A 5,723-nucleotide genomic window follows, 5' to 3' on the forward strand; every position below is an offset into this window, starting at 1 on the left:
AAAAAGAAAAAAAAAAAAAAAAAAAAAAAAAAAAAAAAAAAAAAAAAAAAAAAAAACTAATGGGGGGAAAATACCTAAAATGTGGGTTTAAAAAAAAAATTTTGAAAAATTGTGCTGGTTAGTAGGCTATCACAATATAGGATTCTAAAATTCCTAAAATTTAGGATTTTTTTTTTTTTTGAATTGTAAAAAAGAAAAGAATTTGAGGTTCAATTTGAATTTGAAAACCAAGAGGGAGTGATCCTATTTTATAGGCAATATTTTTGCAAGAGTTAAAAGATGCAGTTTTACCAAATTATTCTTTAGTTTTGTCTCTACTTAAATCTAGGGAAATAGAAGTAGTTTGAAACCAAAAAAATCCGGTCCAAACAAGAGGAAGCCTCTTAAATAATAGCATAGATAACCGCTTATCAAAAATAAATAAAGGCGAAAACACTATTTTGGCCCCTATATTTTGGGGTTACAATCAATTTAGTCCCTACATTTTGATAGCAGTCAATTTGGTCCTTATTATTTTCAATTTGTAATCAATTTGGTTTCTAACATTAACATACTAACGGAAATTGCCTATGTGGCAAGCGGTGTGCTTAGTTGGCACAATTAAAGCTGACATGGCTACTAAAATAATAATAATAAATGCCATGTCAGCATCTGAATAAAAAATTTTAAATCAATTTTAATAAAAAAAATAAAGGAGAATTAAAAACCAAAAAATAAAACTCAAATGATCTTAAACATGAACAAATCTGGAAACAAACATCTCCATAAATTCAAATCAAAATTTACCAGACTCAAAGAGGTTGAAGCAAAACTATAATTTAGATTAGATGAGCCAAAACCTCAAAAAGAGACGGCTTAAATTCAAAATACACAACAGCACTGCACAAAATCAAAATAGCATTACAGAAATAATCATTCAACATTAGGACCAAAAGCTAAAATGGAAAACTACAAACAGCTCACAACAGAAAACCCAAACTGAAATTCTAGAGCAAGAACAAAACACAAAATTGAAACTTGGACAAAGAGCACGGGGAAGATAAGATCATAAACAATAAAAAGTTACTTATATATCCTTGTGTGAAGAGTGTACTCAAGATATTAGTGAAAAATGACGGAGCATAGTAAACAAACTCTCTCTCTCTCTCTCTCTCTCTCTCTCTCTCAACAAAGGGGTGGTTCTATCATGAACCCATCTGATCTTGAACATGATGCAAGATCTGAGGTCACTAGGTTTAAAGAATGGGACACGGGTTGTTGGTTTGATGAGTTTGTTGTCAATGGGTTTTGTTGAAATAAGTGAGGGACTGAAGAACCAAGAATTGTGGAGGTTGATTTGGGTTTGATTAATATTGATTAGAATTGGATTTGAGTTTGCTGAATTTTGATTTTGATTTATGGAGATGTGGGTCCTTAGATCTAGGTTCGTGTTTAATATTATCTGTTTTCTTTTTCCTTTTTTTTTTTAAATTAAAATTGATAAATTATTATTATTTATTTAGATACTGACATGGCATTTATCTATATATATATATATATATATAACCGAAACTTTTGAATCTTTCACATTTTTCCACATCAGCATTATTAAACTATTAAAAAAAATAAAATCCTAAACACCGTAACTATTTCTAACCCAATAACTATTTCTCCCCCAAACAAACTCGATAAAACCTATTTCTCAGTCTATGTCTCTCCTTCAAACACAAACTCAACCCAACTAATATCTCTCTCTGTCGTTCCCCCCACTCCTCTTCTGCCTGTGGCTCTACTACCCCAACCAGTAAGTTTTTCTCTTTCTCTTGGCAAACACTATAGATCCACCCTCTCCAACACACCATAATCTCTAATTCTCACCATACGACCTCCTTATAAAATCACCCAAATCTTCAATTGTCAACTAACCCACATAATCAAGATGAGATTTTGATTGGTTTATCATGTCNCCGTTATTTTCAATTTGCAATTAATTTGGTCCCTACCATTAACTTACTAACGGAAACTACCTACGTGACAAACGGTGTGCTTAGTTGACACAATTAAAGCTGACATGACTACTAAAATAATAATAACTACTCGCTAACCCGTGCGATGCACAGGATAATTTTATAATTTGGCTCAAAACATATTATAATTTTTTTTAACCCATAATAGTACAAAATGTTAAACCAAGAGCAAAATGGGGGAAAATATAAAGAGAATACAAATTGACTAAAAAAGGAATGAGAATCTTAACAAATTTAAGTTAAGAAAAAACAATTGCCAATGTAAATCCTTCAATTTAAGAACTTTCATGGCCTTGCAATTAATGCCCGAAAACCAAGTCTTATCTGGTTGAAAATAGCTACAGAATTTAAAAAAAAAAAAAAGAAAAAAAAAAGAAAAAGAAAGGTGGGGTGGGGGGGTGCTTTCTCCTTTTCTTCCAACCTCAAAAGTGTCAAGCAAGGATCATAGAATGGATTCTGGGCAATAATAAAATTCCACAACACAAATCTGGGTAAAAGAAACCACTACAACATTTAACATTCTGTGAGGCAAAAGATATGACAATCCAACTACAAATTTGAGTTAAAAAATTAATTGCAAGTAATATAGAAAAGCATGATTCCAAGCCAAAATTTGGATTCTAAAACAGTAATAGGTTTAGGAGCAAAATTTGATCCAACTCATATTTTCAACAAAGATGAAAAATTGATATGTAACCCAAAGTCTTAGGGCATAGAATTCAACTTAAGCAATATATTGTCTAGTTACATTTCTTTAGTTTACCCCACCTTTCTTTTTCTTTTTTCTTTTTTTCTTTTTTTTTTTTTAAATTCTGTAGCTATTTTCAACCAGATAAGACTTGGTTTTCGGGCATTAATTGCAAGGCCATGAAAGTTCTTAAATTGAAGGATTTACATTGGCAATTGTTTTTTCTTAACTTAAATTTGTTAAGATTCTCATTCCTTTTTTAGTCAATTTGTATTCTCTTTATATTTTCCCCCATTTTGCTCTTGGTTTAACATTTTGTACTATTATGGGTTAAAAAAAATTATAATATGTTTTGAGCCAAATTATAAAATTATCTCGTGCATCGCACGGGTTAGCGAGTAGTTATTATTATTTTAGTAGTCATGTCAGCTTTAATTGTGTCAACTAAGCACACCGTTTGTCACGTAGGTAGTTTCCGTTAGTAAGTTAATGGTAGGGACCAAATTAATTGCAAATTGAAAATAACGGGAACCAAATTGGCTGCTATCAAAATGTATGGACTAAATTGACTGTGATCCCAAAATGTAAGGACTAATACGATGTTTTCGCCATAAATAAATCTACCGCTTTTTTGTCAAAAAAAAAATCTACCTAATTTTTGGCTTTTATCAAATAAATAAATCTACTTAATTTACCACATTTAACAAAAATAATGCATGACACGGACCAAATAATTGGTCATTATTGTGAATAAAGATAACTAGATAAAATACAGTGAGAAGAAAACTCTAACTTGTCACACCTGACAATAAAAGACAAGTTTTGTGAATTTAAAACTTAGTTTAGAACGAATCCTACATTGTGGGCACAACAAAAAAGTACACCTCAATCGAGTGAAAAGTGGCAAAAAAAGAAATTGAATTGTCACCTAAATTAGGTCTAAAAACCTTAAATGTACCGGGGACAGATCTAGGAAGGGCCACAGGGCCGATCTGGCCCCCAAAAAGTGTTTTTAGACTTTTTTCGGGTTGGGCCCCTTTTTCTAAAACCTTGGCCCCTCCCCTAATAGCCGAGATAGCCTAGCCAGCCCAACTATAAAAAAAAAAAATTAAGAGCCCAATTCAAATCCAAGGTTACAACTTAACCTAATTCAGAAAAGAGCTTAACTTCAGTCAGGAGCTGGCGTAAAAGTCCTGTTTTACGCCACCAATGAATAAAAGCCACGTCATAATTTTAATGGAAAATCAATACACTCTAGCACACACAATCGTAACTCAATTAAATTTACAATCCTCAAACACAAATACATGATATTCTCTCAGACCCGAAGAACTAAACGCCTAAACCCCAAATCCATCTCCTCCTCTCCTCACTAGCGCTCCACCCTGCCACACACGCCGCCACACACGCCGTTTCTGGAGCTAGCACCGCCACACCCAACTTCAAGGTTTGTTTTATGATTTGTTATTTCCCCAAATTTTGGATTTCGAAATTTTGATGGGTTTGGGTTATTTTTTGGATATCAATCTGTTCATATTTGTATGGGTTTTGTTGATTTTTTATGGATTTTCTTTTTTTTTTTTTGGTAATTTCATGGTTTTTGATTGGATTCTTAAATGCTTAACACAACATCGGAAACAAGCTTCCATGTTGTAATTAATTGAGGATGTGTGAGGAATGCCATTCAATCATAAAGATCATTTATAAAGTCTACAATCGCATATGGCATGCCTTACTTATATGCTAAACAGCACAGAATAAAACATCCAAGATGTGATACAAACCTATTGTGACATATTTTGCCACACTATCTCTATTTTATACCAATATACATATTAATTCACACCTTCTTCTCACAATCTGGTCTTGTAGGTGGGCATGTGGTTATATAAAGATGGTGTCTCTCAGTCGATGATCCTGAAGGATTACCATTACTTTTATAACTCTCATTCTTATCATCCTCACTGTGGTTATCTTTGTCAGAAGTGTTGCTTTCCTTGTTCTTATTATTGGCATCAACTGTTGGCACTGAACTTAATATTGGATTTCCCTTTGAGCTTGACTTCTCAGGTTGATTATTTGGCTTTACATTAGTTTCACCATTAGTCACCTCTTCTAAGAGAAACCTTTTGGCATCACCTTGGATAAAAAGCAAGAGTAATCCACAGCAACCAAAACCACAAGTACTGTCTACATGATTAACCTGCACTTAAAAACCAATAAGTGAATTTTATGAGCAGTTTAAGCAACCGAACCAAAATTAACATATAATTTAACAATGCAATTACAACTCAAATGAACCAGACAATGTTGAACATCTTGGAGCAATATATCTTCTTTCTCTGTTTCTGTTAGATGCAGATGATGAATATTGAACTCAAGGACAAATTTTACAGAAGAAATGTCTTAGCTTAATCATGATTAGTAGGAAATTAAAATTTTGAATGCAGACACTAAGAGTTGAAAATTTTAGTGGAGCAAACACAATTTATTGCCCTTATTGGGAAGACCTGTGCATGTGTGCTTGAAAGTTGGCAGCCAAAGTACTAACTATGAAAATGTGTAAATAATCAAAGGAGATTTTCAGTAATGGTCTGAGAATTACATGGTGTTATTACTATAAATAATCTAACAGAACTCTAACAACTCTAACAGATTCACATTCTCTGTCTCATACATGTTGTACTGTTTTCTCAATCAAGTGACTATTACCTATTAAAATCAAATTAAAAAAAAAAAAAAAAAAAAAATGGGCAGATCAATAAAAAGGAAGCGCAAGAATCATGATTAGGAGTAGAAAAAAAATTCATAAGAACCCAGGCTAACGAAAAAAAAACCACAATCAGATTTTGTTTTTTAGGGTTTGAACCTACCACTTAAGAATCCAATCAAAACCCATGAAAATACCAAAAAACAGCAAAATCCTTAACAAATCAACAAAACCTTTACCAATATGAACAGATTAATATCCAAAAAATAACACAAACCCATCAAAATTTCGAAATCCAAAATTTGGGAAAATAACAAAT

The 5,723-nt window shown here is 32.3% G+C and overlaps 1 long non-coding RNA gene across 1 annotated transcript in view; it reads right to left on the minus strand.

The window, feature by feature from the left end:
• Positions 1-4,344: 4,344 nt before the first annotated feature.
• The window catches only part of LOC136068974 (uncharacterized), a 3,649-nt gene continuing 2,270 nt past the window's right edge, over positions 4,345-5,723 (minus strand). The window contains exon 2 of the long non-coding RNA XR_010630266.1: positions 4,345-4,897. This is a non-coding gene — a long non-coding RNA (uncharacterized LOC136068974). The remainder of the gene's footprint in view (positions 4,898-5,723) is intronic.

Source organism: Quercus suber, unplaced genomic scaffold (assembly GCF_002906115.3).
Source record: "Quercus suber isolate HL8 unplaced genomic scaffold, Cork oak 2.0 scaffold_145, whole genome shotgun sequence".
Taxonomy (NCBI): domain Eukaryota; kingdom Viridiplantae; phylum Streptophyta; class Magnoliopsida; order Fagales; family Fagaceae; genus Quercus; species Quercus suber.